Genomic DNA, 25,276 nt, shown 5'->3' with positions numbered 1-25,276 from the left:
GTAAATTAATTATCCTTGTATAGCAATATCAACCCAAATAACAATTGCGAATGTTTATAGAGGGCTCCCTTCCCCTCTGATGTGGCGGCTGTACTCTTTGGTTCTGTTGTGTTTGTTCATAAATCCGGCATCATTTCTGGCTAAGGCACTGTGATTACCTCTGATTCAGACACAAGAAGACAGAGAATTGGAGCTTCACTTTGTTGCCCTCGTGGCTGGTGAGGGTGGACCCCTGTGTTTGAGTCTAGGCATTGTGAGCGATATGGGACACATTTGGATTGGGTGATATATTTCGGGAAGCTCTCAGTGGAGGCTGGATGAGAGGCCTCACTGAGATGGAAATATGCTAAGACAGTTCAAAGTGTGATGAAACCAAACATATTTAAGGTTAAGATTGTGTAAGTTGTGGTGTTAAGGGCCACTCTAGAATTTCACTGCTTGGTAAATGAGGCTGCTCTGCCCAACATCAGATGCAAGTGGAGTGATGTTGTAATGATGGGGTCTTTTCCTGTGTGAGCATCTGATATTCGATAAGGAAGATTGAATGACTTAAAGCCTATAAACATGGCCATTTTTAGTGTATACCACTGGATGATCCTATCATTAGAAATATTTTCTCTAGACATGAAGATATTTTAGGTGGAACCATAGACTCCCTTCAACTACTTTCTCACGTGAATAAATATGGGACAGCTTTGATGTTCTCAATAAGCCACCTTTGCTCATTAGGCTGTGGAAAAGAAGGAGCAAGGGAAAGCCTTCTTTGAGTCATGTCCATGGTTATTTTCGCGTCAAGATTCTGAGATCCTCTATTTGGAGAGACATTGTCCATAAGGAATAAGAGGATGAAAGCTTGAGTTTAAATGAAGAGGGATCAACCCAACAGATTCCAGTGCTGAAGAGCATGAGGGATGGGGAGGTGTAGAATTGGCTGCCATTGTGTCTTCAGATCCAGAGGAGACATTGCAGGGTGGTCCTTGAACATGTTTGCTTTATCATCGCCCACTTAGAGGTGCTTTGAAAAGGGGTAGGAATAGAGGCAAGAAACAGAATGCAGATTTCTAATAGAACGCCACCCTAGAGTGTAACATTGATCATTAGGTTATTTTATGGGCTATTTGCAGTATCTTTTATCCAAAATATAAAATGAAAGAGGCAAATGTTGATTAAAAATGGGATTCCAATTTTTTCTAGCTCCTCTTTCACTGTCTCCTGTGATTGGGGCCTATTCTTTTTTCTAGTTTGAATTGCATTCCCATGATCTCTATTTGCAAATGTTTTCACAGTTTTGCTATAATTAAGAAAGGGAAGAAAATCAAAACATAAGCCCAAGAAGAGGTTGAGGGAGTGTGTCAATACCCAAGCAAGGTATTTTTGGGTGAAATCTTGATGAAAGTGGCAGAGTGATGCTGTTTTGAAAATTAGGAAGGAGAAAGGACTTCCTTCAACATTTTCTTTAGAGACACAGCTAGAAATGGCTATAAATTTTCATTAATGTTATACCTTGGCTCCACAGGAAACTATATTTAAGATTAGTTGGACATTAAAGCTTTGCTGAGGATAGAAGTGAATGGCCTTTTGGTTTCTTGGTGACCATGAATTTTGCTAATATATATAGCCAAGAGTAATACAGTAGTTTTCCTATGACTCGGGGAGTAGCTTGTCTGATTCTTAAGGTAAAATCAAGATTGACTTCTTAATTAGTGTGTTATTAAAGAAAAACAAATCCAAATCTGAAAGCATCGGGGGAGGTAAAGGGTGATGAACTTTCTTTTTTGGCACATCATGAACATTATTTTTATATTGTTTCTCCTGGTATGATTTATGTCACTCACTGCCCTTGCACTTGAACCCAGTACTCATTAGGAAAATTGCCATGTATAGTACCAAGTGAGATGTTTATGAAAACATACAGAAAGGAATAAAAGCACTGAAAGTAAATTGATATTACTTAGGTCTGAGGCACGTGGCTATTCATTTTATTAGCCCTATTATGTCACATGAATGAGGTGTTTTTGATGTTGACTAAGATGCTTAGGATTGTTTTTCACAAGTACATAGTTTGCATTCAGTAGTATTTTGAATTACTTACAGTTGTACAGCATAGTGGTTAGCCAATCATGTACTTTATAAAGTGTTCTTCCCCGACATTTCTGGTACCCAATGGGCACTATACATAGTTATCACAATATTATTGACTATATTTCCCATGCTGTACTTTACGTGCATGTGACTATTTTGTAACTACCAATGTGCACTTCTCAATCCCTTCACCTTTTTTACTCAGTCCCCTAACCCCCACCCCTCTGGCAACCATCAGTCTGTTCTCTGTGTCTTTGAGTCTGTTTCTATTTTCTCAAAATACACTGAGTGGCCAGATTATTATGATCTCTGAACGCATAATAATCTGGCTACTCAGTGTATATCCTATATAATAAAAGGCTAATATGCGAATTGTCCCCTCGACCAGGAGTTTGACCAACAAGCAGGCCGGCCAACCGCCCATGTCCCCTACCCCTGGCTAGGCTAGCCGGACCCCACCCATGCACGAATTCATGCACCAGGCCTCTAATACACACACACACACACACACACACACACACACACACACACACTCTGAGTGGCCAGATTATTATGCGATCAGAGATCATAATAATCTGGCCACTCAGTGTATATCTTGATGATTGGACTTATTGGAGTTAGCAGCTTTTTCTGTATCATGATAGTATATTTTCAAAAATCAGTCCTCACCTCAAAGCTATCTCAAACAGAAGCTGATAAAAAAAAGGTGGCCACAAGGTCACTGGCACTGCCTCGATTCCTTCCAGCCTTCCATTCCTCTTTAGTAAGCATTTAGTGAGGCTAGACTCTTTTGTGGAGATGGCGAGTTTGGGATGACTGAGGGTTGAGCTTGCTCTCCCAAATTGCCCAGTTTACCACCCTCTGGTATTGCTCAGAGATTGACACAAATGTTAATGCTGTGAAGGGTAGTTATATGCTACAGACCATATAAAGAGAGAATTGGCTTGACTGGATTAAAAATAACAAAATTTGCTCAGACATTTTTTTCCCAGCAGAAAATGGTGCATGTTCTTATGCATGCTCTTCAGAAAATGGTGCATGTTCTTTGTAAGTAGAAGGTAGACCAGTTGGTTACTCTAAGAAGACCTGTAGGCAGTCAGCTTGCAGGTGGGTCTGTGTAGTTTGGTCTTTTTTTTTCTTCTCCCTCCTCCTCGCTCTCTCCTTGCCTCCCTCCCAATTGAGCTCTTTCAGTTTTAGAATTCTCTGCTGATAGATTCCACAGATAGCAGAAACACACTGTATGTATCTGTTAAAGGACATGTTTCCCCCCCCCCCTTTTATTTTATAAAGGTGTTTTATAGAGGGAAGTATTACCTGTATAGAAGCACATAGTAGATATATTTCTAGAATGGCTTTTTGTTGCTTTTTCTGGGTTTTATTCTTCAAGGTGAAGTGCCTGTAAGTAATCTGTTATATTTGAATGAACAGGTGTATAATTCAGTGGGCTTTATCTCATGGCAAACTCCTTTGTTTTTTGTAATAGAGCTGTTTGTTGCTAAAATTGTGTGTATACATATACTTGGGACTGTGTGTATATTGATATAGTTGAGTCTGGAAATCTTTAAGATTGGTAAAAGCTTTGGTTTAATGCCTCCTGAGACTTGGAACAAAGAGCAGTTCTGTGCAGAGGCCCTGTCTCTGCCTTACTCCTACTGATCTAATAATGGATGGATTTGGATCCCAGCAAGTGAGATAATATAATTTATTAGATAAATGCCTCTAGAGTTGAAGTGATAAGCCTCTCACCTAGATATTTTTAGGTATCCTTTTTTTGGGAGACTATCTTAAAAGGCACTTGGGTTCCAAAATGGAAGAAGCAAAGTTCATAGAAGCTCTTTGTTAGCTCGTCTGTTTTCAGTGAAATCAAGACCTTAAAGAGGAGAAACTTAAAAATGTCTTTGTCCTTGTGATTTCAGGAGTGATCACTGTTCTAAACTGGACATTGGTGGAGGACCTATTAGGCCATGTAAGTACTGTAGTAAGCAAGTATTTACCTGGCGAAGCACAGATCCAGGATATTTGACCTGGGGAGGGAGAGGACCAAGTAGTTGAGTGAGATGGTAGCAATTGGAACCATCAAAATACAGTGCAGCCCAATCCTGAGGGGACATCGCTGGCTATCTGGTTAAAGCCTAGTGGACTTGATCGGTGGGATAATTTGGCAAGACTGTTTCATCTGTCTAGAATTAGAAAAGTGATGGGAGCAGTAGGCCATTTATTACTTTATTCAATCATTTAGTCACTCTTACATTGAAGGGCTGTTCCTTTTAGAGCAGCCCAACCAAGACCTGACATGGAGGATCATGATGTGACCAAAAGAAACAGCAGTGAACTGGAGTGTGACTCATCAAGATTGCATACTTTTTGAGCTGAGTCTACATCAAGAAACGATTGCTCAAAGACTACATTTTCTTAAAGTCCCCAGTTACGATCATACTTTGTGGGGAAAGCTGTTTACTAAATATGTCCTTGTTTACCGACTGAATTCAATAGAGCTTGAAACTAGTGTTCAGGCTACCCTTGAGAGTTACTTTGGTAAATCAGGCATTCAGTTTGGGAGCAGAATATTTGGATTTCACAGGCTGATAAGATTTGGGTGTCAAGGCTATGGGCCAACAGAATGAAGCACTAAACATTCCTAATTCATTTCTTACGTATGTGAGTCTTTGAACAAACTTTGTCTCAAACAACATCACAGGATTAAAAACTCACAGGCAACTCGCAAGCAGACAAACGTCTGATGTGAATAAAATCCTTAATGTTAGGAAAATTCTGTGACCATGTGACTTTTATCAGAGGCTTCTCTCTAGCTGTCACCTTTAGAGTTTGTCCTGCTGGGAGAAACCAGAGAAATAGGAAGTGTCTTCTTCAGAACCTCAAAGGTATTTCAAATCTCTAAAGACGTGGGAATTTTGTCTGAGATGCAACAAGCAACACCCCCCCCCACCCCCAACCCCCGCTTCCCCACATCACACACTGCACACATTACTTAATGGGGCTTCATTTCAGAGATTGGTCAGCCAAACAATCTGTCTTAAGAGTCTGTTCTGAGATTAGTTTAGTGGTTGTATATAGGGGTGTTTGCTCACTGCTCTCCAAGATTGTCAGGCAAGGCAGCTGGGGGTAGTGGGCTGGCATCCTGGAGCTCAGAGCTGGGTCTCAGATCCCTGATACCTAGTTGCTGTGGCTTATGCTAGCGGAGGGATGAGCATCTTCCTGCCTTTTCTGTGCTGTGGTGGTTTTTTGGTTGGTTGTTTCTTATGGCAGGGTCTGCACCTCCCACCTGTGCCACTCTGCACTGGGTGTGGTTGATAGCCTTCACGGAGCAGGCAGACGTGTTGGCATCATGTGGCACTCCCGGGCTCTGTCTATCTGCAACCAAATATATTGTTGCTCCCCCCCCCCCCCCCCCCCACCCCTTGCCCCAGTACACCATACCTAGCTGCCTTGGAGAAGACTCTTGGCTCCTTTAGGAATAACTACTGAAAGAGCAGCTGCCTTGCAGCCTCCCAGACTGATCGAGTTGGGTTGTTGTCAACCTGCTGTTGGAAGAGTTCCCAACGCAGCAGACTTGGCTGTCATTGACATTTATAACTTGAAAGCCATATCACAGATCACTTGGCGTTCCTATAATTCCTTAAATAGCCTTCAGAATATAAAGCACACTAGTGGCCAAGTGCACGAAATTCGTGCACATTAAAAGGGAATTAATTAGAGGAAATATTTTAATATTGCTGTTTGCCCTTTCTCTATAACAGAAGTGTCAGAGTTGAAAGAAAATTAGTAAAATGTATATGAAAATAATATATAAAATTTTCTATATATATAAAAAGCCAGGGTCCATAACGACCGAAGGCTTGACCAACTGGAAGTCAGTGCTGGGTTGCCGTGGCGACCCACCACTGACTGCTGCTGCTGCAGGCGCCCAGATCCAGCACTGACTGCTGAGGGGGCTGCAGATCCGGCCCGAAGAGAGGCCTGAAGAGAGAAGCAGGGTCTGATCCGTAGCCTCCGTTGATCAGCACTTGACTCTCTCTTTCACTTGGGCCTGGCCAGCAGCCGCTCCTCTCTTTCTCTGGGGCCTCCATTGGGGCTGCTTATCAGCCCCGCCTCTCTGATCAGGCCCATTGATAGGCCAGGAGAACCTGACTGGCATAGAAACCGACCAATCAGAACCAAATCTGGGTGAAGTGTGAGGAGCCAATGGCTGCCTAGGAGGTGGAGCTTTTGATGCTGACTGGCATAGAAACCTACCAATCAGAACCTAATCTGGGTGAACTACGAAGGCAGAACCTAAGGTGGGGGCTGAGGAGGGGTTTTAAGGGCAACAGCTGTTTGGTGTAAGGTGTAAGAAAGTGGTTCAATTTTTTAATGACTGGTTTGGCAGTATAGTGCATGTAGCTGGCTATTAGTCCAGAGATAGGGATTATGTATTTTTGTCTGCCAAGAGCATCTCCTCTTGATGAAAAAGACTTTCCCCCCCATTTAAGCAATCCTATCCTATATAATCTATCTATACTACTAAAAGGGTAATATGCTAATTAGACTGGGTTGACCAGCCATCTTCCAGACGTCCGACTTCCTTCGGACAAAGCCATGGTGGTGGGGGCCAAGGCAGAGGCAGTCAGGGTGATCAGGCCGGCTGGGGAGGGTAGCTGGGGTGAGATCAGGCTGGCAGGGGAGGGGAGTTGGGGCAACCAGGTCAGCAGGGAAGGGCAGTTGGGGGCCGGATCAGGCCGACAGGGGAGGGCAGTTGGGGGGAAAATCAGGCTGGCAGGGGAGGGCCATTGGGGACGAGATCAGGCTGGCAGGGGAGAGCAGTTGGGAGCGAGATCAGGCCTGGAGGGAGGGCCGTTGAGGGCGAGATCAGGTCAGCAGGGGAGGGCAGTTAGGGGCGATCAGGCAGGCAGAGGTAGTTGGGGACAAGATCAGGCCAGCAGGGGAGAGCAGTTGGGGGCGAAATCAGGCCGGCAGGGGAGGGCAGTTAGGGTCAATCAGGCAGGCATCCCTATGGGATCGGGCCTAAACAGGCAGTTGGACATCCCCCAGGGAGTTCCCAATTGGAGAGGGTGCAGGCTGGGCTGAGGGGCCCCCCGCCCCCGTGCACAAATTTCGTGCATCAGGCCACTAGTTAATAAATAAACAATAACAGTGTCACGTCTCCTGGCCAGCGCCGGGTGGGGGATGCAGCCTCCCGTCCCCCGGCCCTGCCGCGCATGCAGCCCCGCCTACCCGTGCCTGCTGCACACACAGCCTCCTGTTGATTGGTTGTTTACGGTGTGAGGGCTTCACGACCATTTGCATATTAGCTCTTTATTATATAGGATGGCCTCTATACATGTTGGATTCCTAGGAGATTGGAAATAGCTGAGTCTTCCAGAAGGGAGAGAAGCAGCTCTCTCTTCTCCCGTGTTGCATATCCCCTCTCCTGATATAGGCAGGATGAAGTTGTTCTGGCTGTGTGCTCAGGTGTATATGTAACCACATGAGTCCATTTAGGTCGGGAAGCTTATTGGCTTCTCAAAACAAGTGACACTTTAATTTTGACTACTGTAGAGCCTGTGGAGAGAGAGGATATTATTGGGAAACTGATATCAGAAACTGTTTCTCAAATGGGTTGGTAGATCCTGTACCTAATCTTTTATACCTTAATTTCTGAAAGAACTAGTTTCTAAGCTTCACTTCTTGACACATGACTGAAAGAGAAAGATGCAGTGTTCATGGTAAATATAAAATAAAACCAAAGGCACTCAAATAAATGATATGAACATATGCTGCCACAGGAAGTGGAGGAAGGGCCGAATGAAATTGAAATACATTTTACTTGCCCTAGCTGGTTTGGCTCAGTGGATAGAGCATCGGCCTGTGGACTGAAGGGTCCCAGGTTTGATTCTGGTCAAGGACACATGCCCTGGTTGTGGGCTGCATCCCCAGTTGGGGGCATGCAGGAGGCAGCTGGTCAATGATTTTTTCTCATCATTGATGTTTCTATCTCTCCCTCTCCCTTCCTCTCTGAAATCAATAAAAATGTATTTTAAAAGAAGAAATACATTTTACTTGCTGAGGTTCTATCTGGACTGTCAATTTCCTGAGGGCTAGCACTGGCCTATTGCTCTTCCTACCACCAGTGGCAAGCACAGAACCTGGTACGTGGCATTATGATGAGCTAAACAAACAAATATAAAGAAGAAAAGGTGTAGATAGAAAAAGTTCATTTCATTTTACAGTCCTGTGTCACTTAACATGGGGATATGTTCTGAGAAATGCATTGTTAGGTGATTTTATTGTTTCTATGTGCGAACATCATAGAGTATATTACACACACCTAGGTGGTCTGGCCTACGTGGTATAGCCTGTTGCTCCTAGGCTACAAGCTGGTACAGCACATTACGTCAGGAGACTAAATTGAGCACAAGGGAAAATGATGCAGTCGAGAGACGTGAGAAATATGGCATACTGTTGGCATAACATGGCATGCCCTTTTGGAAGTAGAAAGAGTACACTCTGATAACAAAACAAAGTATAATTAATACATAAACTGGTCCTTTATCCTTATCAAGTACCATGTACTGTTCATAATTGTGTGCTGTACTTTATGCACTGGCAGTGCAGCAGGTGTGTTTACACCGGAATCGCCACAAACATGATAGCAGAATACGTTGCACTTTGATGTTTGACTGCTATGACGTCACCAGGTAATAGGAATTTTCAGCTCCATTATAATCTTACTAGAGGCCCGGTGCACGAAATTCGTGCACTCAGGGTGGGGGTGTCCCTTAGCCTGGCCTGCGCCCTCTCGCAGTCTGGTAGCCCTTGGGGGATTTCCAACTGCTGGCTTAGAGGGAGCGGGCCTAAGCCATCAGTCAGATATCCTTAGAGCTGCCGCTGTGCTTGTCAGCTGTGAGCCTGGTTCAAGGCTTCTGGCTTAGCGGTGCTCCCTTGTGGGAGCGCACTGACCACCAGGGTGCAGCTCCTGCATTGTATGTGGTCAGTGCACATCATAGTGACCGGTCATTCTGCCGTTCGGTCTATTTGCATATTAACCATTAAATATATAGGATGGGACCACTCTAGATGCACTATGCTATTGTCTGAAATGCTGTTATGTGGTGCGTGACTTTGTTTGCCCTGGTAGTGCTGACATTGAAATCATTAATCGACAAACCCTGATTATGGGATTCAAAGTTAATGGCGTTTTCCTGTTGGCATAGAGATGAATAATCTCAGAAAAGGCCTAACAGAACTGGGGACTTGGACAGCAGGCCTTAGAGTTATTAAAATGAAACACCACTGCTGAACTGATTTCTTTCTGAGGCTCCAGGACGGTAGTCACATTAGGCAGTGTGAGTGCCTGGCCTCATCTGTGAGCTGTGCCAGGCAGGAGGGGACAGGAGCAGTCTCCTGAGCCAGCTTGATGGAGGCCACAGGCTTCGGGAGATTGTCAGCTGAGGAATGCCTGTCACCGTCCTGGCCCTTCGCTGTGGTGTATATTGGTGCTTCATCTGAGGCTTCTTCCTCAGAGTCCAAGAAGTGCCTTAGAGTCCATAAGACTGCACTCCGGTAGCCACTGCCCATATTCATAGAGGAGTATGGGGTAACCCCACTTCCCCTGGCCAAGGGAAGGGTGAAAGGTGGGGCCGCAGGGCGGAGGTCAGGGTTCTGCATAGCCACTTGTCTCAGGACAGACATGGAGCACAGAACAGCTGTCTTCACAGGCATGCCGGGTGTGGACGCGGTCTAATCAGAATTCCCGGTTCATGGCAGGAGGTTGCAAAACAGCATCTTGTATCTGTTTTCTGACTTTACTTGAACATAATATTTAAACATTTTAAATATTTCAAATATCCAGACAGTTGATACCCAGATGAGCATGGAACTTGCTAGGACACTCACGCATGTCCTTTCCCCTGGATTCCTGCCTTTCTGGTCTCACCAACGACACATGTCTTATTGATTATGAAAGATGTTTATGTGGGCGTATGATAAAGTCATGGTCCTTTCATCCCTGGAAATTCTACAAAATGAGGTCTGCCCGGAACCTAGACCTACACCATCCCCAGTACACCCACGCTGAGGATGTTGGTGCTGCCTGGGTCTGCCCCGCCTCCGGTTTCCTTTGCTTATTCTGTTACCTCCATTGCCACCTGTTTTTGTCCTCTTTCACTTTCAGGGAGGTGTGTTTCAGTCTTTTCTCTACCTGGGTCAGGACGCCCTTGTAATGGGAAGTTTATCAGTCCTGCTCGGCATCCCGTTCCCTTCCCATATACTCCATCATACTGATGCCACACACAGGCAACTTGTTTTCTAAAGAACCTCTGGTTTCTCCGAGGCCAGTGTGGGATTTCTCCTGTATGTCCTCTCCCTGGAGGAGGGGGCGGGGGCATTTCACTTTACTTTCCAGGTTTACAGTGGTGGATGGACAGCTTCTGTTGGGCAGTCCGAGGCTCTCCCTAAGGTGAATTAACGGAGGTAAGGTCGTGGACAGGTTTCTAATCAGTTCTTTCACTATGGCCATGTTCTGGGACCAGAGCACATGTGATTTTAGTCCTGTGGATGGATGGCTGATCATCACTTAATTCTTCGTTTTGGTCTGAACCTTAAGATGGCTTATAAGAACCATTGTCCACACCTCACCATCCAGGGAACCTACAGAAACCAGTGTCCCCAGCTCACCACCCAGGGAACCTACAGGAACCAGTGTCCCCAGCTCACCATCCAGGGAACCTACAGGAACCAGTGTCCCCAGCTCACCACCCAGGGAACCTACAGGAACCAGTGTCCCCAGCTCACCACCCAGGGAACCTATAGGAATCACTGCTCCCAGCTCACCACCCAGGGAACCTACAGGAACCAGTGTCCCCAGCCCACCACCCAGGGAACCTACAGGAACCAGTGTCCCCAGCTCACCATCCAGGGAACCTATAGGAATCACTGCCCCCAGCTCACCACCCAGGGAACCTACAGGAACCAGTGTCCCCAGCCCACCACCCAGGGAACCTACAGTAACCAGTGTCCCCAGCTCACCACCCAGGGAACCTATAGGAATCACTGCCCCCAGCTCACCACCCAGGGAACCTACAGGAACCAGTGCCCCCAGCTCACCACCCAGGGAACCTACAGGAACCAGTGTCCCCAGCTCACCACCCAGGGAACCTACAGGAACCAGTGCCCCCAGCTCACCACCCAGGGAACCTACAGGAACCAGTGCCCCCAGCTCACCACCCAGGGAACCTACAGGAACCAGTGTCCCCAGCTCACCACCCAGGGAACCTACAGGAACCAGTGTCCCCAGCTCACCACCCAGGGAACCTACAGGAACCAGTGTCCCCAGCTCACCACCCAGGGAACCTACAGGAACCAGTGTCCCCAGCTCACCACCCAGGGAACCTACAGGAACCAGTGTCCCCAGCTCACCACCCAGGGAACCTACAGGAACCAGTGTCCCCAGCTCACCACCCAGGGAACCTACAGGAACCAGTGTCCCCAGCTCACCACCCAGGGAACCTACAGGAACCAGTGTCCCCAGCTCACCATCCAGGGAACCTACAGGAACCAGTGGCTCCAGCTCACCACCCAGGGGCTTGCAGAGAGTTTTATCACCATGAGAGATGCCACCTTGAAAGGAAGGTAGAGTGAGTTGCTGAGCCTGGAGGAGGGAGGAGAGCCTGGTGAGGGTGAGGCAGGAAGGATGGGGTAAGGGGGTACAGTAGTCTTGGGAATTTGGCAGAAGAGTCTGCATACTTGGGGTTCCTGGAGAAAGAGAACAGTTTTTAAAACTTATAAGTCCTCATGGTCTGGTACAATAAAAAGCTGTTACTAGAAAAGTGAAATAAAAGAATAAGACAATTCAAAATAAGCCCTTAATTTTATTATTAGATTCAAAAACATAAAATTACCCGATCAAATTGTTATAAAATTTTCCAGAATACTTACCCTCTATTTTGGAACTCGTTTCTTCACAGGCCATAAATGCCTTGTGGACTGGCCCTACGCTGTAGCGTCCCTGCCCCCCTTGAATAGCACTGGCCTGGAGGTGTGATCTCAGCTTCATGTCTGCCCTCGGATGCTGGGAAGCCCACCTAGCCTTTCCGAATCTGGGTGGTTATGCTACAAAGTGCTGGTTGATCAGCACTGAACTGCTCTTTCTGACAAGAAATGGGGGACCAGGAACAACAGGGGTTTGTTCCTGAGCCCCTGACCCAGCGGGTCTCCTAAAGAGATCCTTCTGGAAGGAACATCCTGGGGAATATTTTATATACCCCATGGCCACCTTGACCAGATGTCTGACCACCTCATTGGAAATTTGTATGTCCTGCATTAGTGACCTATCACAAACGGACCTTCGTGTGTGTGTGTGTGTGTGTGTGTGTGTGTGTGTGTGTGTGTATCTGTCTCTGTGTTATTATTTTTCTTGTCCATAGTTTTGGGCTGCTGCTGCTGCTGGTGGGGGGAGTAACCCCTTTTAAGAAATCAAGATTAAATAGGCCCTGGCTTTTGAACATGGGCCCTCCAGGACCACCCTGCAGTAATGCCTATCCCAGTCTGTTGGAGGAGCCAGCATGGGAAGACTTTGGCAGAGCCTGGCAGTGCTTAGTGTCACTTTCCATTCATATTCTGTTGCCTAAAACTCAATCTAGCTGTGTGTCAGGGGGAGGAGAATGGGGTTCAGTGAGCAGCGAGCATTCCTCATAGCCCCCCTTCTGCTTCTCTGACCCACTGATCAGAATAGTGTTCACTAGTGTTCAATTCTTTTATCCAAGTGAACTTGTTTATTCCTCTTTTCTGCCTGCCCTGATTACAGTCCAGCAATCCATTTTTATGCACTGGGCTGAGAAGCAATTGAAAGACAAGAGCATAAAAGTTGCCTCAGAATTAATGGGTAGTGGTGACGCGGGCCGCTGTTAGCAGCCAGGAGTGGCCAGTGCCGACTATGGGAGTAAATTGGATACGTGCCATGGGCTGCATTTGGATTTTTTTTTTTTTAAATCAAGGTATTGATGAGTTGAGAGTAATGCTTACCCTTCAAAAATTACACTTAAGTGGAGGGAACCGTGGTTCAGGGGCAGCCAGTTGCCCATATTGAAAGGTGGCAGAGGTAATGTAACTTGGTAAAAAGCTGAAGTAGCTCTAATATCTTTATAAGTATACTTTTCTTTTTCCTGCAGCAGTGAGTTAAAAAAAGCCAAACACACCTTCATTGGCTCTCGATTCAGAGAAGCCAGAGACTCAGAAAATGACAGGTGAGATTTGTGGGATCCTGTGTGTGTGTTTGTGTGTGTGTGTGTGTGTGTGTGTGTGTGTGTTTGGAGGGTGGATTCTTGGCAAAATTGCAGGTGTGGCACCCTTCTGGAGCCAGTGTTTTAGGAGGATGTGAGTCAGAAGAACTGGCGTAGGCATTTTGGACAGAGAACCTACTACTGAAAATTGCGTAGAGTACATAGGTCATGGAAGAGGTGAGACGCCCAAAAGTATGTGGTGACCCAGATATTCGCAGCCACAGGAAGATGTCCCACCCCTAGGGCTGCAGGAGGATGGGAGTAGGGGTTATCAGAAATGGGAAGGGGTGTCCCCTGAAAAGAGCTGCACCCATGGAGGACATGGCCCTGGGCTGACAGAAAGAGGGGAGAGACCCTGGCTGCTCCCTGTGCCTGCCCTCCCAGCTTCTGCTGGTGCCTCCCACAGCCACCTCTATGGAAACCAGTTGGCAAGAGTGTTTGGGAAATGTCCTTTCCTTTGATATATTACAAAAAGGTCAAGGTGTGCAGAGAATGGACTTGAGAGCAAAAAGGTAGATAAATGACTGGCACGGGGAGTGTGACCTTTTGGTGAGAGATTGCTTTAGGAAGAAATTCTGAGTTTTTACTTTCTTCCAAGTCATATTCATGTGTTTGTCATTCTCTATCACTTTTGTTCTTTTTTCTTTAAATTTGTTATGCTTTTTGCACAATGTGATTTTTTAAAATTGACATACAGTATTTGACTCTCCAATAATAACTAACATTTGCAGAGAGTTCACACTATGCTAGGAAGCAGTGCTTTATCTGTGCAGGTACAACTTGCATTAGTGCCCCTTGCTGTAGTGCACCCACTGTAGTGCCTTGATGTAGTGCTCTTTACAGGTACTGTGTTTTCATCAATCTAGAAGCAAGAACCTCTACCAGCAAAAAGATTACAACTCACTGAAGGTTCAGAGGATAATTAGCATGCTTTTAGCCATAAAGTATTTTTAAATTAATTTATGTACATTGTTTTCTAGGTGTAATGCTATTGCACACATTAATAGAATACAGTATAGTGTAAACATAACCGTTATATGCCCTGGGAAACCAGAAAGTTCCCGTGATGCACTTTGTTGTGATTCTTGCTTTATTGTGGTGTCTGAAAGAACCTGCAATGCCTTAAATCATTACAGCTACTCTGTGAGTCAGGTATAGTCAGTTCTCATTATTTTTGGACTCTGTTTACAAATTTGGTTTTTGTTACAATTTATTTGTAATGCTAAAATCAGTAATTACTGCGCTTTTGTAACTATTCACCAAGTGGAGGAGAATCTGAGTCCCCAGCTGAGGTAGAACAAGGCTATGCTTTACCTTCTTGTTTCAGGTCTCATACTGTATGTTTATAGGTGTCCTCTTTGTGATATAATTAGTGCCAATTTTGAGGCATTTTTGATTTTTTAAAAATGATTTCACTGTTTAAAATGCCTCCCAAGCATAGTGCTGAAGTGCTGTCTAGTATTCTCAAGTGCAAGAAGGCTGAGATGTGCCTTAGTATAAAATACAGGTTAGATAACTTCTTCAAGCATGAGTTAAGTGTTGTGCCTGTGAGTTCAATGTTAATGAATCAACAATACATATTAAATAAGGTGTTACCCTGGCTGGTGTGGCTGAGTTGGTTGGGTGTTCTCCCGTGAACCCATAGGCCGCTGGTTTAATTCACTGTCAGGGCACATACCCTGGTTGTGCTTGTAGGCTTGATCCCCGGTAGGGGTGGTGCAGGAGGATGTTTCTCATATTGGTGTTTCTCTCTCTCCCTCTCCCTTTCTCTCTCTCGAAAATAAATAAAAACATATTTTAAAAATAAAGTAAGATGTCAGTACAGAAACACATATAAACCATGCTTATAAGTATATTGATCAGTTGACAATCAGTTGACAATAAATTTTTGAGACCAGAGCCTCGCAGGAACCTAACCCTATATTTCTCTGGTTCAGTATTCACTAATTTAGTGTTGGTGGTGACTTTATAGACTACTAGTGGCCCAGTGCACAAAATTCACACACGGGGGGAGGGGAGTCCCTCAGCCCGGCCTGCACCCTCTCCAATCTGGGACATCCCTCTCGCAATCTGGGACTGCTGGCTCCTAACCGCTCATCTGCCTGCCTGCCTGATCACCCCTAACCACTCTGCCTGCTGCCTGTTCGCCTCCAACTGCCCCCCCCCTTGCTGGCCTGCTCGCCCCCAACTGCCCCCGAATTGCCGGCCTGATTGCCCCCAACTGCCCCCCCCCACCAGCCTGCTCGTCCCCAGCTGGCCCCCCCTGCCGGCCTGCTTGCCCCCAACTGCCCCCTCCCCCCCAACTACATTCCCCTCCTGGCCTGATCGCCCCTAACCACCTCTGCCTCATCCGCACCATGATGGCTTTGTGCTGAAGGTCTCCCGGAAGGTCTCCCAGTCTAATTAGCGTATTACCCTATTATTAGTATAGATAACTACTGTGAATAAAAAAGTTGATGCACTACTGTTATTCTGGTTTATAGAGACTGAGGCATGTAGAGTTAAGAAACTTGCCGACATTACCAGTGGGATTAGACCTGGGCAGTGTGGCTCCCCACCCTTTGCTCTTCACTCCATGCTCTCCTGCCTTTCATATCTGTTTCATACTCTGTTAGGCCTTCTGAATCTGCTGCTGATGCTGCTGGAACCAACCTGAGGGCTATTTTCAGTGATAAAACTCCTGTTGGTAAAGCCAACAGTTCTCTCTGGTTGAGAATTGGGACGTGCATAAACCTGCAAGAAAGGTAACAATATTTGACGTTTGTATAGAAACCTCTGTATTTTGAGTGAGTTCTCACAGCAGCAGCATTGACCTGCATTTCAAAAATAAAAACTGGTGTCTTGGGAGGTTGGGATTGGTCAGGGTCCCAGGATGAGAAAGTGGTAGAATAGAGACTCTAGTCAGGTTTTCTGGCTTTGAATCCCTGGCTCTTTCACAGCATCGAGGGGTGGCTTTCCCCTAGGTAGGGCTGGGGAGAATGTGTGCCCTGTTGCTGCTGCTTCCAGTCTGCCTTGAGTGTGTGATTGTGTGAAGAGTAAGTGATTCTAAGGGACGGACCAGAAATACACGATCATTTTTATGATCATAGAAAATCTTTCATGGGCTCAAATGACCTTTTAGGAAAGATGTTCATTTTTTTCCCCTGTTCATCAGGGAACTATTTGAAAGTAAATAAGAAAAAAAAGGAAAAATAATTTGAGACAGCTGGCACTTTGTTATTGGTATACTTTCTAACAAATTTTCCTGCCTTCTCTTTAGTTTCCTTTTGTGTGTTTGGATAGGAAATAGATGTACATGTTAAGAATTATAAAGACATTATAAAAAACAAAGACATCTTCACCAGGTGATCACTACACCTGATTTCTTATGTATAGCAGGTCCTTGAAAATTCTGGAATAACACCCTCTCCTTCAAAGTTGTTTTGTTACAACATTGATGAGATGCTGTAGAAGCCTAACTCTCATTTTTATCAATTAGCCTGTGCTAAAATTGTTAAATACTTTTTTAAGAATGTGTTTTTATTGATTTTAGAAAGGTAGGAAGGGAGAAGGGGAGAGAGAACGAGAGAGAAACACTGATTGGCTATATACTGGGGATAGATCTTGGAACAAGGGCATGTGCCCTTGACTAGAAATGGAACCTGTGACCTCTTGGTGCATGGGACGATGCTCAACCAACTGAGCCACACTGGGAGAACTAAAACTGGTTTTGTTATATGTCATTTTGTCTAGAATTACAATGTTAAGTGAGGACTTAACAGTCCTCTTCCAAAGGCGTTCTAACCTCTACCCCTGTGACTTGCAACTGCTGTTGATCTTGCCTCCCAGGGACATTTGTCACCTGTAGGGCGGAGGGTCAAGTAGAGCAGGTAGTGGGTAGAGCCCAGGAATGCTGCTAAACACCCTACAATGCACAGAACAGCCCACAACAAGGATTATTTGGCCCAAATAGGCAGCAGTGCTGAGGTTGAAAAGCTTGCTTCTCCCCTCTCTATGAACTGAAGGGCTGTCTTAATGTGTGAACCACAACAGCTTTGTCTAAACTTTGACATTGATTTTGTGTCTTTGGAAGGCTTTTCTTCTCCTGGTTCTTTTGCTTCTGGTTGGGCTGTAGCTGCTCCATGGGTGGGGATGGAAACATCCTCTCCAGGTACCAATACTAGATGGTGCGTGTCTATAGAGACTAAAAACAATAAACCGACTTCTGCAGGTCGGCTTTTTTGTTATCACACTGTGTGGGCAATTCTAAACAAAGCCAGTAGTAAAGTATTTCCTGGAATAGCTCTCTTGTTTGTCTTAAGTTCTAAGTAATTGCTGCTAGTAATGATTTTATATAAATATATGTAAATATATATACACACTTAGGTTAGCACACTTTTTAAACTAACCCTTTAGTAACCATTGTATTCTGCATGGAAATTAATTTTGAGAACTCCCTGTCATACAGTTGGCCCTGACATATGTGTTACTGAGCTGTACATGTCTTAAGTTCCTAACAGTTCAGAATTGGAGCTTGCTTTGGGCGCAGTTCATGCCTCTAACCCTTGGTACGTGGTATAAGGAATATAGTACAACATATTCCTGTGTTTAATAAACAATGATAGTGCAGTTTAAGACGAAGAAATGGAACTTGGAGTTTCTTAAGTTCTTTTACTCTGTGTGACCATTTGGAGTTTTTATGTGATTTAAATTTAAAACAATGCAGGATTGGAACTTTAATGTGTAATGTTGTTTGATAAGTTCATATTTTATTCATAGAAGAAGTACTTTACTGAATTTTAGAAGTAACTTTAAATTTGATATATTTTTTATTTTTTTATTTATTAATTTTTAAAATATATTTTATTGATTTTTTACATAGTGGAAGGTAGAGGGATAGAGAGCTAGAAACATCGATGAGAGAGAAACATTGATCAGCTGCCTCCTGCAAACCCTGCACTGGGGATGTGCCCGCAACCAAGATACACGCCCTTGACCGGAATCGAATCTGGGACCCTTCAGTCCACAGGCCGACACTCTTTCCACTGAGCCAAACCGGTTAGGGCTTGACTTTTTTTTTTAAATGGCTGCTTTAAAACTAAAGAATGATTCAAGAATAATGATATATTATTGCATGATTGTGGCTGGAGATAATTTTGTCCTATGGGGGAGGGAATGTAAATAGTGATCTTCTCTGGGTGTTGTCATGCTAGGTATGTCACTGTTAGGACACTTGAGATCTTTTAAGAAAAATGGATGGAAGAGAAGGAAAACAGGCCTAGTAAAAGCAATTCCTTATTTCAGTTGATCTGGTATCTGCCCCAGGTGAAACCTGGGCTCTTTCAAATGCTACATAGGATTAAAGTTCTGACCTATTAATGTCTTCGTCAGAATAGCCAAGTTTTGCCCTCCACCCTAATGTTTTAAAACATTTTTGTTGAGTTATAAAGAACAGTGTCTACATTGTTAGAATATAGCATGGTGAATGTCATAGGCAAACACACCTGTGCAAATGTACCTGGATCAAGGAGCCGAACTGAACAGTCCCCAGAAGCTTCTCTGAAGATCCCCATCCACCTCCCTCCCAACAACCACTGACCTGACCTCCAGCAGCACAGGTCAGTTTTGCCTGGTTTTGGCTGTTACATAAATGGAATTAATTATACAGTACATGAAGAGAAGACTAATTTCTAACCCATCTCTTGGCTTTGATTTTGGCTGGAGATATATGAAATATTCCACAACATGGCAGTTAAACCTCTTGCGATTGCAGCGGTAGATAAAAACTCCCTGTCTATTTCATGTACAGCTGTGCTAATGGAAGCACTGGTCTTCAAGTAGTAACATTTTAAATGTGTGCTTCTGTAATGAAGACCACAACCAACCTAATTAGGATATTACTTGTTGGGCTTTAGAATTTTATTTGGAAGGCGGATAATTGTACAGAAATTAAATTGGAGTTTGTGTATGTATTGAAGCACTCAAGTTCATTTGCAGCTAGAGTAGCTTATAGGCTCAAAGTGTGGTCAATGAGCTGGATACACCGTATAGGAACTTATAATTGGATTTGGGTTGGAAGCCATCATGATGCAGTGCACTCGTATTGCGTTGTGCATTATATTCAGAATACCATTTTCTGAGTATTCAGTGTGTCATGTCTATAGGGATGGAACGGATGGGAGGTTTCCTAGTTGAAGTTTGGGTCATGGGTATCTGAAATTGCCCTTCATGATATGGGGAAATTCAGTACTCAGTTCAAAGAACTTTGGGATTGTTGAACTATTAATTTAATGTAAAACCATTACTTAGAAAAAATAGCCTCCTCTGCAGCCATCATCTGTGGTAAGAATATGTGCTCTCACTCCTTCCTGCATCTGTCCTAGGCTGGCTCACTCGTGGTGAGCTGTGGCCAGGGTAGTAGGTTGGTGTGGCTTCTATGAGGTGTTATGTGGCAGCAGGCCACCTGGGAAGTGAAAAGCATTTGCCACTCAACTTCTGTTGTTTCCCTCAGAGATGAAAAGGGAGAGTTCTAGCAGAACTGTAAGTTAGGGATGTTTGTCTCTGAGAAGCTGGTCTTTGCTCATTTAATATTTTGGTTGTGGAAAGCATTCTCTTCTTTCTTCCACCATAGTGGTTCCTAGCTATCTTCTCTAATTAAATAGGGAAGCATCAGATATGCTTTATTCTTTGAAGCTTATTTGTGTCCAGTTGCTAAATCTGCCTTTTGCATGTTTGTTTGTTTTGGCATTTTCAAGCCTTGTGCAGGAGAGGCCATGGTTACGAAGAAGAGCCATTTAGGAAATTATATCTGGGATGGGAATTGGAGCATGTCACTTCTGGGCTTCAGGATCTTCAGAGTTACTATTCAGCTAGAGGGGAGCCCTAAGTCCTGCTGTAGCATTAAAGAGCCCTGGTCACCTTGTCTTGCCATCCAAGACTCCTCTTGGCACCTCCTGCCTCTCTGTATGTTCCAGGCGAGCAGGGTACTGTGCCCTTGAGTGGGACTGTTCACTGGTGCTTCTGCTCCATGCACAAGCTCCTTCCCTACTGGGGAGCCTTCCTCCACCATCCTCTCATTATCCTTATGACTCCTCCCAGGGTTTTCTTCCTCATCCTCCCGGGTAGGATGAGAGACTTTCTTCTGTGTTCTTGTGATACCTGTGTCTGTCATGTACTCTTGCATTTGTCCACCGGTATGTGCCCAGCATCCAGAGTAGTGCTCAACAAATACCTATGGAAACTGTGGGTGGATTTCATTTTTATATTATACTAGAGGTCCGGTGCACAAAATTCATGCCCGGGGGTGGGGGACGGGGGGGGGGGGCGAGGTGTCCCTCAGCCCAGCCTGCACCTTCTCCAATCTGGGATCCTGTGGGGGATATCCGACTGCTGGTTTAGGCCCGATCCCATAGGACATCCCTCTCATAATCTGGGACTTCTGGCTCCTAACTGCTCACCTGCCTGCCTGCCTGATTGCCCCTAACCACTCTGCCTGCCAGCCTTATAGCCCCCTAACCGCTCCCCTGCTGGCCTGATTGATGCCTAACTGCTCCCCTGCTGGCATGATCATCTCCAACTGCCTTCCCCTGCCGGCCTGATCGCCTCCAACTGCCCTCCTTGCTGGCCCGATCGCCCCCAACTGCCTTCCCCTATGGGGCTGAGGGGACTGGGGCATTCCAGCTGGATGAGGCAGGGCTGAGGGGACTGGGGGACTGAGGCTGGATGAGGCGGGGCTGAGGGGACTGGGGGACTGATGCTGGATGAGGTGGGGCTGAGGGGACTGGATGCCACCATCTTGTGGCTGTGGGTGCCACCATCTTGTGAGGGTGTGACAGTCAATTAGCATATTCCCTCTTTATTGGCTCTGGGCGCTGCCATCTTATGAGGGTGTGACAGTCAATTAGCATATTCCCTCTTTATTGGATAGAATTCTAATCAATGGATGGTCCGTCTCCCCACTACAGTTTGAGGGCTGGGATCCTGCCCAGTCATCATCACATGCTTAGTGCATGACAAAGGTTCCCAAAACCATTTGAATGGAAGGCAGGCAAGGCTGGCCTGTAGGGCGAGCATTTTAGCAGCAAGGAGAGTTTTCCTTGCACTGCAATCATTTGTATTAAGTCTTGAATGTATGGGCAGAACCTCATTCTGTGGCTTGTGACAGGTGCAAGGGAATCCCAGAATGCTGTGGGGTAAGAACCATGCCCTGTTACTCCCCCATTGCCACCCCCTTGTTTTTGAAATAGGAATGCCTCTTGTATGGGCAAGTGTTGATGAAAGCACTCATCTCTCAGAGAAAATGCCTGTCAGTGATGTTGATTACCCTGTTGATTGCTGATGCAGGAAGACATCAGTTTAAAAAAAGTGGGTTATGTAAAGACAACATTAACCCTTGTGACTCGACACGGTTAGCAGCAGAATAAAGGAATCGAGAAAAGCAAGCGAGTGCAAAGGGTTAATTATCATCCTTTAAGGGAAATAACTGTCATTTTCATATGATTATTGTATAGCCCAATACAGGCTGTGTGTATTGTATGTCTTATTTCATTTCTGCAGTGATTTTGGTATGAGTGCTGGCTGGATTTAGGTACTCAGCTCCTAGGAGCAGATCATAGCGGCATTTTTTTTCATTTCCCAGAAAAAGAAATTAAATGATGGTATAGAGATTTTAAAAATTTGAGTCTTTCTTTTCCTAACCTGGTTAGATCAAGTGAGTGCCCAGCAGGTAGTGGAATGAATAACAATAAGGAAAATCTAAATTTGGTAGGAGAGCAGAGAGATGTGAATTTTTAATATTTTCTGCATTTTCTGTGTTGCTGAGGGCTCTGACTGAAGTACACGCCTTGTCCTTGCAGTTGGATCATTCCTGGGCCAGAAGAAGGGGTTCCACGTTGCATGATGCCCTGGTGTCTGGGGAGTCCATCATGTTAGGGGCTCTGCTGCCCTCACAAGTCTGAGGACCCCTGGATTACAAACAGAGGAACTTCGCCTGAAGCCTGTGGCTCACATGGCATGGCTCCTTGCTCCTAACCTGAGGGAAAGAAAATGAGAGAGAAGGCTGGTCTCAAAACACATTCCTTCCTCCTGCTTCTCTCTAAATGGGAGCATTGAGCAGGTAGCAGGGCTGGTCCGGGTACTGCCATCTCTGGAATGCATTAGCCTTCTTTGAGTGGTTGTTCCTCTGCATGGAACACCCTACACTGGCCTGGGAATCAGGGAGAGTCACTCAGTCTTACGGTAGAAAGGAGACAAGTGAATCGGGGCAACCGTAGGACAGTGATGTCCATCGTGAAGGTCTCAATGCCTATGGAACTCTTTTCTATAGCGAGCCAGCTAATCTCTGCTGTGGTGTGACAATGCCACCTCAGAAGGACATTCCCTTTCCCAGGCCTGAGGTTACTAGGTTCTTTGGTCACCATGAGCCTGTCCTCAGGGCCACCACCCTTGCCCAGAGAAAAGGAGAAAAGTTGGCTGTGACCACTGTGAATATTGAAGTGCCATGCTTTCCTCGCCCTCTGTTCCCATCTGTGATGAGACCCCCTGCTTCCTTCTTAGGCCTGACTCCACTAAGGGGGCTACTGACCTTTCAGTCCCTGATTCCTCACCCTAGAGCATGGGGACTGACGTCATATCCTCCTGGTGGGCTGAAAGAGGGCCAGTCTTGTCTGTCTCCCCCGCAGGAAGTGCCCAGGTTCTGCCTGTTGTGGGGTCATTGTGTTCCCAGGGAGCAGCTCAGTGAGTAGCTGACTGGGCCTTTGCAAGAAAGGGAGGCACTAAAGACGTCTTCTATCTACTTGGAAATTCTCTCTCCCCATTTACTAGTGGAAAGAATTGAACTGGCAACTGTATGTACTTCACAATTTGGGTAAATTTACCAACCAAGAAGCTCTTGGGACCTTTTTGTGTAAATGTTGGGTTGCCAGATGATTTGGTAGGAGTCTTGTCATCTTAGGATCAGAATCACCGTGTTAGTGGGAGCATTGGCTCCGTGGAATGGGAGACGTTGCCTTCTGAGCTTGCAGACAACAGGAACTGGACTGAGAGTGGGTTGCCCCTGGACAGGTGATGTGGGAGCTGGGATGCACAAGATCGTGGATCGTGAGTTTGATGACAGCATCAAGGCCATTCCTTTACTTGACATGTATCTCTATTGAGTCCCTATTCTGTGTCCAGGACCATTCTAGGCACTGGGGATACAGTAAAGACAGAGGAAGAGGGGAAATAGGTAAATCACATATCAGGTGGAGATGAGGCTGAAAAAGAATCAAGTGGGGCATGAAACAGAGCATTTTGGGTTCTGTGTTAGATGTGGTGGCCCAGGAGACTGCTCTTTGTGGAGACCTGAATGAGGGCATGGTCAGGGCAGTTTCCAGGGTGAAAAGAGTTCTAAGAGGAGGAAACAGCACATACAGTTGCCTGTGGCAGGAACAATCAAGACCTTGCGTGAGAGCTGTGTGGGTAGTGTGAAGGACAAGGTCCTGAGTTAGGAGGGCGAGTTGCTGGAACTCATGGTGCTGGGCAGGTTGCAGGGTTTGGGTTTTATTCTGATTGTGATGGATGTGTGTGGAGTTTTAAGGAAGGGCAGGTGGAGGGGGCCCTGATCAGATTTATATTTTATAAAGATTTATATTTTATTTAGCTGCTGTGGAGAACTGGCTGTAAGAAGCAAGGGTGGAAGCTTAGATATCTAGTAGAATGTTGGGTAGGAATAACATGTTTTCCTGTGTAAGGCGATAGTGGTGTAGGCTCAGGTGAGGGGAGAGAGATGGTGAAGAGGGCTGGCTACCTCATTTCCCAGTGACCAGCCCCTCTCTGTCTTGTCTCCCGCTATGAGTGTGATTTCACTCCTACCACACACTCATCTTGTACTTCCCCTAGATCTATAATCACTTTCTTTCTTTAAATATCATTTACTAGTATTTCCTGAAATAATACACATGTGTATGTAAACATATACACTTGCTTGCCACTTCTTTGACTTTCTCTCCTATTGGCATGCAAGTGCCACAATGGCAGGCAGAGTCTCTCATTTACTGCTGAGTCCCAAGTGCCTATAGCAAGCATGTCAAACTCAAAAGCTAACACAGGCCAAATAAATAAGGTTTAAGTTTATGTATGTGGGCTGCAAAAAAAACAAAAGCTTCAATTTTCATAGAAACGTAGGTTTATTTCGATAGAGACATGCTGAATACAAAGGGCTGAAATAAATGAGTAATCGTTAATATAAAATGATAGAATATTTTAATAAAAATTAATATTTTTTCTTTAATATTAACTTACCAGACACTAAATAACTGCACAAATTAATAAGTGTAATGCAAACCAACCTATTTTTCTTGTTCTTCAAAAGAAAATATTTCCTGTTGCGCACACCAAACAAGTCAGTCCAAGACTAATGATGTGGCAATCGGCTGCTAAAATATTCACTGCTAGTATTAGTGGAGAGAAATGGTGCGCCTGTGGGTAAGGCGCGTGAGGGAAATGAATGAAACACAATTATAGTAATCAGTAATTAGCGAACGTTGTAGTTCGTTATTAATAATTATGTATAACAGGATATTGTAAATTAAGTTACAAAATTTTTATTAAAATGTTTCTTACATACCGTTATATTGGCTGGGTCGCAAAAATATTTGTTGTGGGCCGCATGCGGGCCACGAGCTTGACATGCTTGGCCTAGAAGCTAAAAATATTTATGAAGAGTGCGTGAAATGGAAGGACAACCAGCTGATGCCCCGATTACATAATTTCTATTTGAAAAATTGCCACAGCTGGCACAAATGCAGTACTAAACACTGAAAACATCACACTGTAATACTAATTTCATAAAAGTGAAGAAGTATTTAACACTTTAGAGTTTAAATAATAGGAGGAAGATATTTGTGTCAGTTATGGAGAGGTTTTGCTTGTGGTAAAGGCAATGATAAGGGAAAGGAACA

The 25,276-nt window shown here is 45.0% G+C and overlaps 1 protein-coding gene across 4 annotated transcripts in view; it reads left to right on the top strand.

Moving 5' to 3' along the window:
• Positions 1 to 25,276, top strand: part of MGAT5 (alpha-1,6-mannosylglycoprotein 6-beta-N-acetylglucosaminyltransferase) — a 383,255-nt gene that overhangs the window by 50,114 nt on the left and 307,865 nt on the right. For 2 of the 4 annotated variants that reach the window (XM_079783064.1, XM_079783062.1), the window contains exon 2: positions 3,999 to 4,048. The exons of the other annotated variants lie outside the window; for them this stretch is intronic. The gene's annotated coding sequence lies outside the window, so the exon portion shown is untranslated. The remainder of the gene's footprint in view (positions 1 to 3,998; positions 4,049 to 25,276) is intronic. 4 annotated transcript variants of the gene reach the window in all.

The sequence above is a fragment of the Cnephaeus nilssonii genome, assembly GCF_951640355.1.
Source record: "Cnephaeus nilssonii genome assembly, chromosome: 10".
In the NCBI taxonomy this organism is placed as follows: Eukaryota; Metazoa; Chordata; class Mammalia; order Chiroptera; family Vespertilionidae; genus Cnephaeus; species Cnephaeus nilssonii.
Note: the sequence above shows the minus strand (reverse complement) of the source record. Positions and strands in the feature narration are given on the sequence as shown.